This window comes from Salmo salar, chromosome ssa16, assembly GCF_905237065.1.
Source record: "Salmo salar chromosome ssa16, Ssal_v3.1, whole genome shotgun sequence".
Classification (NCBI taxonomy): domain Eukaryota; kingdom Metazoa; phylum Chordata; class Actinopteri; order Salmoniformes; family Salmonidae; genus Salmo; species Salmo salar.
Genome location: NC_059457.1, coordinates 71027865 through 71044076, shown reverse-complemented (window position 1 = coordinate 71044076; position 16212 = coordinate 71027865). Strand labels below are relative to the sequence as shown.

General features: G+C 44.3%; 1 protein-coding gene and 1 non-coding gene across 3 annotated transcripts in view; both read right to left on the bottom strand.

Annotated features, from left to right (window-relative positions):
* The window catches only part of LOC106574555 (beta-1,3-galactosyltransferase 1), a 120322-nt gene that overhangs the window by 64713 nt on the left and 39397 nt on the right, over window positions 1-16212 (bottom strand). The window lies entirely within an intron of this gene.
* Window positions 13916-13994, bottom strand: trnas-aga (transfer RNA serine (anticodon AGA)). Its single transcript has one exon. It is a non-coding gene; the product is annotated as a tRNA-Ser (tRNA).

The following is a 16212-nucleotide window of genomic DNA, read 5'->3' as shown; positions in this document are numbered from 1 at the left end:
ATGATGGTGTTGGAGTCGTGCCTAGCCATGCAGTCATGAGTGAACAGGGAGTACAGGAGGGGACTGAGCACGCACCCCTGAGGGGCCCCCGTGTTGAGTATCAGCGTTGCGGATGTGTTGTTACCTACCCTTACCACCTGGGGGCAGCCCGTCAGGAAGTCCAGGATCCAGTTGCAGAGGGAAGTGTTTAGTCCCAGGGTCCTTAGCTTAGTGATGAGCTTTGAGGGCACTATGGTGTTGAACACTGAGCTGTAGTCAATGAATAGCATTCTCACATAGGTGTTCATTTTGTCCAGGTGGGAAAGGGCAGTGTGGAGTGCAGTAGAGATTGCATCATCTGTGGATCTGTTGGGGTGGTATGCAAATTGGAGTGGGTCTTGGGTTTCTGGGACAATGGTGTTGATGTGTGCCATGACCAGCCTTTCAAAGCACTTCATGGCTACAAACGAGAGTGCTACAGGTTGGTAGTCATTTAGGCAGGTTACCTTAGTGTTCTTGGGCACAGGGACTATGGTGGTCTGCTTGAAACATGTTGGTATTACAGACTCAGGGAGAGGTTGAAAAAGTCAGTGAAGACACTTACCATTTGGTCAGCGCATGCTCACACTACACGTCCTGGTAATCCGTCTGGCCCTGCGGCCTTGTGAATGTTAAACTGTTTAAAGGTCTTACTCGCTACGGAGAGTGTAATCACACAGTCGTCCGGAACAGCTGATGAGCTCACGCATGTTTCAGTGTCACTTGCCTCGAAGCAAGCATAGAAGTAATTTAGCTCATCTGGTAGGCTCGTGGGCAGCTCGCGGCTGTGCTTCCATTTGTAGACTGTTGTTGTGTCTCTGACTATGATTAGATTATAAGACATGCTATTTTATCAAATCGATTACCTAACGTTTAATTGATTACGTGATTGAATTAAAAAACATGCAACAATTAAACCATTAACCTGGGGCACCACAGAAGCATTAATTTTTATAGAGCGGTTATCTCGCGATTCCACTCTCTTAAAGATTTGAAGATCTTTTATATCAATAGCAGTCAATTATTAATTGTCAACTCGATCAGTCTCATTATGATTGTCGTAAGTACTTGGTTATCTGCACAAACCCTAGCTAATGTAACGGTCGTCGTAATGGATGGACCAAGGGTTGAGTGCTCATATTTAACGTTTATTTTAAATAACCATGAACACTTCACAAAAACAAGAAAACAAGAAACGGACGACAAACAGTCTTGCAGGCAACACACAGCTATGCAAAGAACAACCTCCCACAAATCCCATGACAAACACATTCCTATTTATAGGACCTTCAATCAGAGGCAACGATAGACAGCTGCCTCCAATTGAAGGCCCCAACCCCAATTACCTAAACATAGAAATAGAAATAACTAGACAGAACATAGAAATACACTAACATAGAACAATGACAAAAACCCCGGAATACATAAACCAAACACCCCTCTACACACACACACACCCCGAACCATATAAAACAAATACCCCCTGCCAAGTCCTGACCAAACTATAATAACAAATAACCCCTTTACTGGTCAGGACGTGACAGTAACCCCCCCCAAAGGTGCAGACCCCGGATGCACCTAACAAAAACAAATCTTACAAAAATAAACCCCTTAAACTAAAGGGAGGGAAGGGAGGGTGGCTGCCATCACCGACAGCTCCCGTGCTACACCCCCCCTCCCCAAACCTCCTACAGTGGAGGTGGTTCAGGCTCAGGCCTTAGTCCCCTATCTGACCAGTCCACCCCCACTGAATACCTTGGCCTGAAGCCTGTCGCTGTAGACCCTGGAATGGACTCTGGGAGCTCCGGACTGTAGGGCGACTCTGGGAGCTCCGGACTGTAGGGCGACTCTGGGAGCTCCGGACTGTAGGACGTCTCTCTTGGTTCCGGACAGTGGGCCGTCTCTCTTGGTTCCGGACAGTGGGCCGTCTCTCTTGGTTCCGAACAGTGGGCCGTCTCTCTTGGTTCCGAACAGTGGGCCGTCTCTCTACGGGGCACTGTCGCCGGAGACTCTGGACGAGGCACTGTTGCCGGACACTCTGGACGAGGCACTGTTGCCGGAAGTTCTGGACGAGGCACTGTTACCGGAAGTTCTGGACGAGGCACTGTTGCCGGAAGGCCTGGTGTGTGGGGCTGGCTTAGGATGCGCCAGACTAAGGACACGCACCACAGGGCTAGTACGAGGAGCAGGGACAGGACGAGCTGGACTGGGCTGACGCACTGGAGGCCTGGTGCGTGGGGCTGGTACTGGAGGTATCAGACTGGAGACACACACCTCAAGGCTAGTGCGAGGAGCGGGAACAGGACTTGCTGGACTGAGCTGTCGCACTGGAAGCCTGGTGCGTGGTGCTGGCTTCGGATGTGCCAGACTGGAGACACACACCTCACGGCTAGTGCGAGGAGCGGGAACAGGATACACTGGACCGTGAAGGCGCACTGGCGGTCTCGAGCGCAGTACTGGCTCCACCCTTACTGGCTGGATGCCCGCTTCCCCCTGGCAAATGCGGGGCGCTGGCACTGCGCACACTGGCCTGTAAATGCTTGGCCTCGACGCCGTGCGCATCACTCCAACGCACGGGACCTGACCAGTAATAGGCTGCCTCCAGTAAGCACGGGGAGTTGGCTTGCGGCTTAATCCTGGCCCCGCCAAACTACCCGTGTGCCCCCCCAAAAAACTATTGGGGCTGCCTCTCAGGCTTAAATGCCAACCGTGTACCCCTGTAACAGTCCCGGTCGTCGTTCCACTTTTTCCGTTCCTCTCTCCACCTGTCTCCATGGCAGCCCCAATAATTTTTGTCCACGATGTCCTCCACTCCCTTTTCTCCCTGGCCCAGGATCCTTCCTCCTCCTGGGCCCGCTGCTTGGTCCGTGTTTGGTGGGAGGTTCTGTAACGGTCGTCGTAATGGATGGACAAAAGGCGCAGCGGGTTGAGTGCTCATATTTAACGTTTATTTTAAATAACCACGAACACTTCACGAAAACAAGAAACGGACGGCAAACAGTCCAAACTATAATAACAAATAACCCCTTTACTGGTCAGGACGTGACAGCTAACAAGTTGAATCAGCAAAACACAAATTGGCTTAATAATGTATTTACTAAAAACCTAAATTATCACACAGAATTACATATATATATACACAGGATAGATCACACATCGATTCCTAATCATGTCATGAAAAGTCCCTAGTGGGCTAACCCGATATGACAGCTGGTTACACAATGGAAGGGGGTTGGGTTTGAATGAAAGAGCGGGAAGACTGAGGGACAAAGGGATTGGGTCTCTATCGGACCTTGAGAAGCTATGCTACCGTAAATACAGAATCTTCTGCATTCTAATAACCGCCCATTCGGAAAAGGAAAATTCAAGATATATATTCACTCTGAGCTGCGCTTTGATAGATGGAAGACTGGTTTGCCCAGCAGAGATTGCCATTGTCCTTTGTATAATCTTTCTGGTCGTAGTGTTGTAGAGCGGATACGTTGAAGTACGCTGTCGTTCTTAGGAGATTGTCTGTCCTTCCCTAGGCCACGTCCGTTTACAGCTGCAGCTGATAACTCGACGTCTAGGATGTATCACTTCTTCTTTAGTGAATAATAGTTCAAAGTTCATACCAAGTCGCCATGATCAGCTCGTGCTGTATTCTGGCTGGTCTAGTCAAAATTCACCATTCCAGCGTGGTGATCGTCACCTCCACGTGATCTGGTCTCATGTAAATTTCGTTAGATAGAGTAGTCGTTCAACCATTCACAACCACAGCTCACGCTGGGGTTTGCTTAGTTTAACGTGAGTTGGGTCACGGGGGCTTTTGTACTGGGGAAGAGAAGGGCGTGTTTCATCCCTCTCCAACCAATGTCTGTTCACTTGGGTGTGGCCACTGAGTGAGCATAACTTTACTTATGAAAACAATTCTCTCATTTAGAAGCTAAAATCACATTTCTTCTCACAAATAGTTTCATATTTAAACATTTAAATTGCACAACAATTCCATGTGAATCTGATAACTAGAATGTGTAGACTTTCCAAGATACAATTTATGTCATCCTATCATCAGATATAATGTCCCAGACAACAACTAATCTGACATATTCTTTGAGTACCAACGGACACGTTCAACTGGTTGAGAAAGGGAAATATTGTTCCATTCCCCAAACATTTGATGTTACCATACTTTCTCTGTGGTAACACAGGGCTTTCCAAGAGTCCATTCTGTAGAGTGGAGAGAAAATGGAGAAAGGTATTTATGGGGGGTCATAAACCTCACCCAACAGGGCAACGTCATGACACTGTAATAGTTTGCAAACCCTGCCACATCTGACGAGCGCTGGAGCCGGTGTAGTACGATTCGATCTTAGTCCTGTATTGACGCTTTGCCTGTTTGATGGTTCGTCGGAGGGCATAGCGGGATTTCTTATAAGCAACCCTCTGCATCCCTGTGATTGGACATTACATAATTATGATAAACATGAATTATATGAGTCTGAGTAACAGCAGAGTGTGAGCTGAACAGTGAGAGTTGATTGGAGTGCACAGACCTCATCACTGCAGGCTGCTATAGACGTTAATGGAGGGAGAGGGTAAACAACATTGAATGTTATGTTCTCCCCTTGTCAAAGCCAGCAGAACAGTAGCGGGCTGATGAGAAAATTACATGTTGCAGTAATGGAGTCTTTCTATGAAAACATGCTTTCAGACCTTGATCAATAAATTGTATTATGTGGTGGTAGGAGTCACCTTAACCTGTTTAAATATGTAAATTAATGCACCTTTTGGGAATTAAATGCATAAATTGGTTTTAATAAGCCTAAATTGAGGGCATTTTTATCATATTTTGTATGATGAATTGTCTGTGTGGAACAATGCCTTTGTGGTAACAATATTGTGACTAGGCAAAAACACACATTTGAATGAATCATGGTTTCTTATTAAGGGAAATATTATGCAGCAACAAAGTGTAAACAAAATTATTATAAACATACTTTTTATTCATTATGTTATGAATTATTCCAGGTAAGTTTAGAAATACAGTGTATTTCTTCCACCATGGCGTAACATTTGCTGTGGCTGTCTACCATTATCTTTACCTATAATTTCCTAAAGCCCAAATCCTTTTTTAAGATGCCAAAATGGTTGGATGACAAAAACTGTCCCCTCAGGCAGGAATAATGGTTACAGAGGGAACCTCAGAATGGAGAGGAGGTCAGAGTGAGCCAAAGTCATCTCTCTTCACTTCCCCAGAGCCATTAGAGCCATGCACAAGGCGTTCCTCTCAACAGAGCATTACAGCTGGCACATTAACTTACAAACCCACATAGGGTTAAATTGTTTCCCCTCTGACTGAGCATTTTAACTAAAAGCAATGACTTTACTAATCAGGAAAGACTTTGGGTTTAATTTTTAAACCAAAGCTAAGTGTATACACAGCGCACGCTAAACCCTAGGGGAATAAATTCTTTCTTTCCCTAAAACACAAACAATCTGAGACGAAAATGGAAAAGTTAAATCACGTGTTGAATATATCTTGGCTCTAAGGTAAAATGGGTAGGTCATCTGAGGTGAAATTTGTCAATACTGTGAACATTATCAGCACGATGAGACAACATAAGGAGAGGAGAATGAGAGAGACAGATATAGAGAGAAAGTAAGGAGAGAGGGAGAGACAGGGACAGAGAGGGAGAAAGAGAGGCCTCGTATAATGGAATGTGCGTAGGTTGCTGGGTTACTTTCTACAGAAAACAGTTGAATTCACACCTCCACTTTCTCTGGCACAGCACGCTAGCACTTAAAGGTGAACGAAGCCAGAGCCAGAGGAAAAGGAAAGGCATGATCTGTCTTAAAGGTACAGTCATAACAACCTGCCTTGCGTCTCCCATACCTAGACAACATCCCAGGTCTTTTACCAGCACACATACAGGAAGTGTTTCGCACGGTAGCAATAGCTACGGACACCAGGGAGTGAAGGTTGCACAGCAAGGTGTGAGCTACGCATTACTCGTAGCCTACAGAGTCACTCTCCAAATGATGAGACAGAATGTGGTAGGCAGGAAGCAGCTCTCTAGGTGAATTAAGTGTCACTCTTGGTCACCTACTCATGTCCGGATGCTGCCATGAACTGTCACCGTCACAGAATCACTGCCGTGCCAAGGAGAGAGAGAGAGAGAGAGAGAGAGAGAGAGAGAGAGCAGAGGGACCCATCACCGGACCTGTTGCTTCTTGAGCACCTCTCTACTGCTGTGACTCTGTCTGTAACTCATGACTACCGCTTCCCTGCCACGCCTTTTATGAAAATATCCTGTAGATGACATTTTAAAAAGCCCATTGAGGTAGTTTCGTTTCCCCTCTCTGTCCTCTTTGAAATGTGCCCGCTCAGATGGTAATCAGACACACATTGACGTACAGGCAGAACCCCAACAATTTCTCGTTGATTCTCTCACAATGTGATTATAAAAGGGGATAGAAGAGGTTCAATGTAGTGGGTCGATAGAATTATTTGAGCTTTTAACCGTTTTGAGTGAGAGCTCAAGGATACAATAGAAGCAGCTAGGCTCCAAAGGACTAGAGCGAGGCAGTTCGCCTTCCCTTCGGTCGTCACAGACCAAAACAAACGAGAAAGAGAGAGAGAGGTCTTCAGTGAAAGCTCTGTTGTTGCTTAGATGCTCTCTGAAACCACCAGACAAAAGCGAAGACGCCCCGAGCTCAATACGAACAGCAGGCATTATGTGAGAACAAAAAATGAATGCACTTGCGCTTCGACATACAAGATGGAGTATTACTCATTCTAATTAGACACACTCTTTCTTTTCTTCCCTCTCTAGATACAAACAGCACACACACTATAAAAGACGAGTCTTTGAACGAGAGTGTGAATGGAAGCTATGCCCTCCAGACTGATATGGTAATTATGCTTCTTTTCAAAACAAACCAGTCAATAACTAGTATTATCCTACCTTTCGGACCATTTAACCCACTGAGGTTGATGCTTTATAAAATGTCAATTATGACACGTGAACTGGATGAATACAAAGTATCTGCCCTCCCACACAGATGTAAATAATCATCCTCACACGGGGCACCATTACACACACATGCACCCACGTAGCCAAATGAGATGATCTGTCTTTCTCTATCTGTCTCTAGCTAAGCAAGAAAAAGAAGATATTTCTGCACATGAATAAAGCAATGACATTAGCTGTCAAACTCATAATGGTGTTTACACAAACAAGGAAAAACTGTTGGTTATTGTTTCACGAGTGGACAAGTCACCATAATTGCTCATCTTTTCACGAGGAGCCCGACACCCGTTCATCTATATTATCATTACTGACTAGCGGTTATTATTCTCAGCCTCCTTGTTAGCGCGGCAGAATGGCAACGGCACTTGTTTGTTTTCCCCATTATTCCTTTTCTTCACGGCACAATTGGCTGAAGCATATTTCTGCAGGAAATTGCACAGTGGTGGTTGGCAGGTGGTGGTCAGAAAAACACTGAACGTGTGCGTGAGAATGCAGATAGGGAGAATGAGAGAGACATCGGCTCCGTGGTTCTGACTCACTGAGCCCGGCGCACGCATCAGCTCTGACAGACGCACCAGATGGACAGAAGCAAAACAGAGGTAGGGCAACAACAAAAAAGACGCTGAGAAAACAACAGCTGTCAAGCCACAGAGCTGGCAAAACAAAGATGTTATTATTCCAGTCCACCCTTGTAAAATATCTATGGTCCCAACCTCTAATTAAGCCCAGGTAAACCGGCTAGGTCTGATTGGTGTTGAATTATCTGTCAATCTCATCGGAATCATGGAGAGATTAGCAAATAAACATGTCAACAGCTAGCAACATGTCAAAATGTCAGCCGGCTACGGGGCAGTTTTTCTCTGGTAGCTGCCGAGAGAAACATTTACATGTGTTCATGAAGCTGATTGGCGAGGAGGGGATAGAGGATGAGTAGTACACAGATGGAACACAAGCACACATGCACACCAATGGACCAACACACAAACAGTGCAAACATGCACACATCCATAAACATGCAAACACACAAGAGAGCACTTGGACTCGCAAACACTTCCGCCCATCCATCCACCCACCCAGCAATCCATACCCATACGTCATTCTGATTCACCTAGCATACAGTGAGTGTGGAAAGGGGGGGGGGGTTCTCTCAGTCCACCATTCTCTCCCCCTCTCCAGGCATCTCTCCTGGGTGTGGGTTATTAGGATCCAGCCCTGCTCCCAGCAGCTGCTGCTTACCCAGGTCTGGACTGCAATGAGCTGTGTTTAATGATCGCAAGCCATCTGCAGACTCAGGCTGCATACACACAACTCCCCCTTTTATACATACTGTGTATACAGAATGATATTATATAATACATTATAAGGAGAATGTATACAATATGTCACCAGAATGGTGAAGAGAAATCAAAAAGGATTACTGGGCAACAAACATGGCAGCATCCCAAATTGCTACCTATTCCCTATATAGTGCACACTAAATATTTCTAGCCCGGCCTAACGGAGGGAAGGTTGTTTCATTCATATTGCATGTACAAAGGAAAGGGAACGGATGAAAGTGTGTTTGGTTAAATTAAACTGGTATGGACTTATTTATTCTGGAGTATAGGGACACTGATTAGGAACATCAGCCACATGTCTAGATGCTTCTAAGCAGAGGAGGCTTCACAACCCAATTGGTATTCATTTATGCAGAAATGGGGCGGCTGTGGAAAAGAACCGGTCTAGAACATAGAATATTGTTTTTATAGCCTTTCTCTCAATTTCAAATTCTTTCCTCTCTCTCAATACATCTTTACTGTTTCAGTACACATTTGTGAAGAACAATATATTGTTATAAAACGTGTTGTTTGTAGCCTGGATGCTGATTGGTTGATAGCAGGGAGTTATTAACGACAGTCCCCGGGTAAATGCCTGTTAACAGGGCTCCTGAGTGGCGCAGTGGTCTAAGGCACTGCATCTTAGTGCTAGAGGTGTCACTATGGACCCGGTTCGGTTCCAGGCTGTATCACAACCGGCCACGATTGGGCGTCCCATGGGGCGGTGCTCAATTGGCACAGCGTCGTCCGTGTTAGGGTTAGGCCAGGTTAGGCCATCATTGTTCTTAACTGACTTACCTGGTTAAATAAAAAAACAGTTTGAATTATCAATTCACATCCACTGTCCTACAGCCAAGCAATTCATGAACTTCATTTCCCCTGGAAAAAAGCATCTAGACATTTCCCCATGCTTCTAGCATTTGATTCAGTTTCTTTCTTCTAAACCAGACATTTTGAAAGTCAGAGACAGTGGGCCTCCCTTCAGAAAACATCAAGAACCCCCCCCCCTGCCTAATGAGCATGAAATTATGGTTGCTGTGAAACTGTTAGAGAACAACTTTAGAATTTTGGACACTGTTCTGATTTAAAGCATTAATCTTCAGCTCCCATATGTGGACTTAGCCTTAATCATGCTCTGCACAATTTAATTAACTTGCAACTGACTTATATATATGGGGCACTCTTTTCACAAGTTGACATCAGCAAACCGCTCGCCCACACAACGCCATATACGCTGCCATCTGTACAGTTGAAACCGAGGTTCAGTTCTGAACGACAGTGCTGTTCTGAATGACCAGTTGAAGAACAGTGTGATTATGGTGGCCTAGAGGGGTTGTGTATGGTGTGTGCTGCATGAGTTTTGCTACTTCAAATGGTCACACCAATATGGATCAGGTCACACCTTGTCACACCCACCAAATGGGAGCAAACATACCTGGAAGTCTGTTCAAGATCGTTAAAGAACGTTTTGGGGGAAATGTGTCGTTCAGAACAAACCGTCACGCAACATAGCAAACATTTAATCAAACTGACCACAACCCCATGCCACAAACTCCGGTTGTATTTGCATTTTTAAAACAATGCCATGCTCACAATTTTAGGAGTTGAAAAATAAACGTGGTAGCACTGGAAAGCTAAAATATGCGTTTTCCCCCGCGATTGTAGCTATAAATATGCCTAACATTTATTCATTTTATAGAACTGAATAGAGTTTGACTTGGCTTTCCTTTCACGCCTCTCCTGAAAACTCACCCCCCTTGGGAGGCTCACCACACACTTTGAAATCCTCTGGTCTAAACCTCTCTGCCTTGCTGCCGACCTGTGCAACAATGTTACTGGGGTGTTTTTACGATCTCCACCGTACCATTGAGAATGAACATGTCCAGAGGAGACTCATTATAATGGATATATCCAAAGAAATTACAATAAAAATCAAGGTAAAACAAACTTTAGTTGGCTAGCTAGCAAATGAGAAGTAGCCAGCTTGCATAGCAACTTTTTTAACCTAGAATGGACGGCCAGTCCGCTTGGCGGGAAACCATGCCAATAGAATGGACGACCAGCCTGCCTGGCAAGCAACTTCGAAATCTCCAAACTAACTACTGGCTTTTTCACGGACTATATTGTCTGGTGGAAGGATGAAATAAAACAAATGTATTCATTAAAATAACGTTTTTAATGTAAACCTGTCTATAAATCTTTTTTTAATATGTTGGCAACCATTTTATAAAAGCAATAAGGCACTCGAACCCTGGGGATTATCGTGAATAACACCCTCGTAAGGGCTGTTTTCCTGGCCCTCAGCTTCAGATCGGCCCCGGGTTCTAATGCCTTATTGATTAAATACTCTTAGTTTCTCTAAATCTCTCTCAAGTTCTCCGCAGTCCTTGTAGCTGTTCATGTACAATGTTGTGAAGAACCATATCTTAATACTATTTGTCTTTCAAATGGTCTCTCTTTCTCCATCTCTCTCTGTTCTCTGTAATCCCTGTGCATGTTACTGTTTCAGTACAATGCTGTGAGAAACAATAGCCAAACTACCTCCAGCAGCCGCAGCCTGGAGCTAAGCTAAATAGCCTACATTAGTCTAAAACAAGGGCACTAAAATCCCAGAGGGAGGGAGGGATGGGGACCACTCTGGCAGAGTCCTCATTTACTCTAGACTCACAAATTGATGTGCATTATGGGAGTTCACCCCGTGCCTAGACTGTTCCTGCCTGCTCAGTTACGGGTCTCATTTTCCAAGTTGGCTTTGCAAAAGTCCCAAATCACGAACAGCATGGGGACGTCAGAGCAGTTCATCTTAGAAAACACAACTATAATGGCTGCACAGCCAGCACACACATTTTTGCAGCCCACTGTATGCGTGTTTTACTGTTGTATCATGTATTGGACTAAATTCGGTAAAACAGTTATATTGCATCTGCTCAGTATACAGCAATAATGATATGTGACCGACCAGCTTGATTTGGCCTTATATAGCAAAATCTGAAGTGGTGTTTTTTACGTTGGATAAAAGTATATCATACACTACATACACTGCAATTGAGGAACAATGTGAAAGTAATTCTGCTTTGAAAGTTGATAAACTTGTAACCTCACTTTTGAGAAAATGGACCTTGAATGTTTTGGTACCTACTGGAGAGCTCTTCTTTGTCTGCACACATTCAGCATCATTCACACCCTCTTAAGCTTTAGCCCAACCCATCTCTGTTTTTATGTTATCAATAGCGTTGGTGACTGCAACTGTGCTGCTGGCAACGATTTAAAGATGCTTTTTTGCCAAAGTTTACTGACACCAGCCATATTCAACAGGTGTTGAGTGTTTGTAAATTCATCAGTTATTCTGCTCTCTGGCACACTCAGATGAGAGTGCTCTGATATCGGAGTAGATAGTCAGAGTGAATTTACCAGCTACGTCTATCGACAGTGGTCGCAGTGACATCCTAAACATTCTATTGAAATAGTTACTTGCATAGTGGAGTCTTTTGTTTACACAGATAGATCATACATGTAACATTAGCTAGCTTTCTGACAGAATTAGAAACGTGTAATATCTGAAAATGTAGCTAGACTCTCTTACCCGTACATAGATGGCTGTAATCCAGAGAGATGTTTTATACAACAGCCTTCTGTGTGTTGTCTTTTCGACTCCGTCTGCATATTTGCAATCAAACGCCTGAATTCTCCATCTCCTTAGCTATCATACTCTAATTCCACTGATTTCAAAACTCGATCCTCCAGAAAGTGGAGAGCAACACTTATACAGTTCTATTATGTGATATCTTTAAAAAAATCCACGTTAGAAAGGATTACCTACAAATACTGACCATCTCATATTATAGACAGAAGCGTGCAACATGGCAGATCAATCTGAACTCATCTCTCGGCATGCACAGCACACTCATTATCTCAGCCAATCATGGCTAGCGGGAAGGTTGCAGACTTTTTGTTGGCTAAACCAACAAGGCTCGTAATTTAACAATTGTATTCGTACTTACAGATGACATACAAGTTTGTTATTAAGGCACATGAAAGTTCACATGTTCCAGAAGGCATTTCTGCCCCCAAAAAATGCATTTTCATTTAAAAAAAATATGTTTACATTCAACTGGCGCTCCTGTGAAGTATTGGCGCGTGACATACGCCTAGTCTTCCCTGTGGCTCAGTTGGTAGAGTATGGTGTTTGCAACGCCAGCATGGTGTGTGCAACGCCAGGGTTGTGGGTTTGATTCCCACGGGGGGCCAGTACAACAAAAAAAAAATGTGTGAAAAGAAATGTATGCATTCACTACTGTAAGTTGCTCTGGATAAGAGCGTCTGCTAAATGACTAAAATGTAAAAAATGTAGTTTCCTGAAACGAGTCACATATAGCTCATCCTTTAGGGTTACCCACTTTATAACGTCAGCCCTAGGCACACTTAAACCTAATGAGACCGCCTACAGTTTTACAGTACAAACCATGCAAGTCTGTGCCAACACATCACTCTTCTCCAGTGCACCTCTGAATCGTTATCCAGAAACACCTCCACTCAGTCTGTGTCCCAAATGGCACCCTATTCCCAATATAGTGCACTGCCTTATGGGCCATGGTCAAAAGTAGGACACTACATAAGGAATAGGGTGACATTTGGGACACAGCCAGAGACTAGGCACCGGGCCCGTTTTCTTTGTGCAGCCTGACACAATGTCGCGAGGCTGAGAAATGTATTAGTCGCTGACAAGTGTTGTTGTTCTTCAAATGTTTTACCCAAGAAGACAGAAAATGAAGACTGAGTAGAACACTGTAGGCGCAGGAACTAAATCCCTATTTTCAAGGACTGGAATACATGCAAATAGGATTGCATTGTCTTTCGGCATCTTTCACAATAGAAACATTGGTATGTTTCTGTGCATTGTATGGAAAGACAAAGCCACTAAGCCAGTGGGTGTTTATCTACCAATGAATCAAGTCAATGTCCAAGGCCTAGGCCAGTAGCAGTGCACAGCCAGGGAGGATGCAGTACAGTAATGTTCCAATGACATTCAGGAATGGAAATCTCACCACCAGCCCTATTTCCCCTTGAATATGGAACAGGGCCATAAATGATTAGACCATTTTGAGAATAAATTAGAGAGCTTACAACTGGAATTCTAATGTCCATGTTAACCGGTTAGCCAAAGTCCATTTGACATTCACGTTTTTGAGGGTCCTCGTGTAATTCCACTTAAATGCAGCTCAACCTTTGATAATTTCTTACCCTTGTGTTCTGAGTTTTGCCAATCTAATTGGGAGAGAAAACTTCCAGTGGATGAGAAGATTGAAAATCAGATTAAAGAAAAGTAATGTAATTCAAATCACAGCCCCCCCCCCCCAGTTACATCAAGGGCTACAGGAGAGTTTTTTATTTAACTAGGTAAGTCAGTTAAGAACAAATTCTTACTTATAATGATGGCCTAGAAACAGTGGGTTAACTGTCTTGTTCAGGGGCAGTTACTTTGTCAGCTCGGGGATTCGATCTAGCAGCCTTTTGGTTACTGGCTCAAAGCTCTAAACACTAAGCTACCTGCCGCCCCAAAAACTATACCGTTGTCGGCAGGATTCAAACCTGCGCGGGAAGATCCCAATGGATTTCTAGTCCATCGCCTTAACCACTTGGCCAAAGCTGTCTGAACTTGTGAGTGTGTGTGTGTGCGTGTGTGAACAGCGTATGATTAATATGCGATCATCTGATAGCATCACTGAGGCATGAATTCACATTCACACCATTTCAAACATCATCGTGCCAGGGCCCACACAGTATCTGTCAACTGACACGTCACCGTTACATCACTACATCACAATCAGTCTTAACTCAGTGATTAACAGTCAACGAGCTGCATACCGACACTTCCAAACAACACAAGATTCGTACAGACAGGATGAGACCTCCTCTTCCGAATGCCCTTTTATGAGGAAAGCCATACAGACACCACACACACACACACAAAGCAGAAACAATCTCAGGAGGGAGATGGACAGAAAAGAAGAAGACAGGAGTGGATAGAGGAGTGGATCCAGCAGCATGCAGGCTGTGTTGTCTGTGCCTCCAGGTGGGTGCTTATCTATTCCAGGGAGATAAGAGAAAAACAAGCATGCTATCTCCCCTGAGGGCTGGCCTGTGTTGGGTGGTTAACCTCAAGAGCGCCTCGCTGCAACCCACAGCAAATGAAACCTAGAGCAAGAATGATACAGCTGAATGCTCAAACACCTTCCCTTAGCACACCTATCATCTTGAAATTAGAAATCTATGCCAATAGAGCAAAATATGTTTTGTAGGAAAAGCCATATCTTTAACATTCCAAGTAGCGAGTGGACGTTTAGCACCTTTCTGCACTGAATATAAGAGGTATGGAAAGATGATGTATGAACAGAGGGATGGATCAGTTGAAAGACTGGCATTTTCATACCGCAAGAACATTCCTGGTTGGATGAAGGTTTGATCAAAATAAAAAAATAGAGGTAAAACAATGGATTATGCAAGACTAAGAATGACCGTATGGATCTCTTACCAAGGAACATTGTACTATTTCTATATTATTAGCATATCATTATCGCCTCATTTTACAATGTTTCGAGATACAGTAAGTCCTGCAGCAAGTATTGGGAATAATAGAGTAATTTCTGCCCATTCCAGTGCCGTTTAGCTGACAGAAAATGTCACCCTGGAGTCTCCTGTCAGAATACCCTGGTGATTCCACCGTGTAGGACTCAGTCCCCCATCCTCATTTCCATTTTGCCTGGACTACAGACAGTAAGTAACTAAATAAAATCCTTTTTTTTCCTGAAAAACACTGGGTTTTATGAAATTCTGCCAGCCTGCCTACACATTTCCCTTCTCTAGAGTGTATTTACATAAAAGAGCTGCCCCACCCCTCTCCTTCTAAATAGGAGACGCTAGCTACATCAGTGTGAGTTCTGGGTTTGATGCTGCCGGCTGCTAGAAGCCCATCGCTCATAATTCCTGTGTTTAGCTATCGCTGGGTCTCGCCTACCACTGAGCTCAGACCAGTCTTTGCATGTGTCTTAAATTGTACCATATTCCCTACATAGTGCATTACTTTTCCATATATAGTGCATGACCTCTGGTCAAAAGTAGTGCACTAAATAGGGAATAGGGGGCCATTTGGGATACATTATCATTGGCTGATATGGGAATCAGTCCAACACCAACGTTGTGGTCTCCCAAGTGCCGATACTACAGTCATGGCCAAAATTTTGAGAATGACACAAATATCAATTTTCACAAAGTCTGCTGCCTCAGTTTGTATGATGGCAATTTGCATATACTCCAGAATGTTATGAAGAGTGATCAGATGAATTGCAATTAATTGCAAAGTCCCTCTTTGCCATGCAAATGAATTGAATCCCCCCCCAAAAAAATTCCACTGCATTTCAGCCCTGCCACAAAAGGACCAGCTGCCATCATGTCAGTGATTCTCTCGTTAACACAGGTGTGAGTGTTGACGAGGAGGGTGGAGATCACTCTTGACATGCTGATTGAGTTCGAATAACAGACTGGAAGCTTCAAAAGGAGGGTGGTGCTTAGAATCATTGTTCTTCCTCTGTCAACCATGGTTACCTGCAAGGAAACACGTGCCGTCATAATTGCTTTGCACAAAAAGGGCTTCACAGGCAAGGATATTGCTGGCAGTAAGATTGCACCTAAATCAACCATTTATCGGATCATCAAGAACTTCAAGGAGAGCGGTTCAATTGTTGTGAAGAAGGCTTCAGGGCGCCCAAAAAAGTCCAGCAAGCGCCAGGACCATCTCCTAAAGTTGATTCAGCTGTGGGATCGGGACACCAGCAGTACAGAGCTTGCTCAGGAATGGCAGCAGGCAG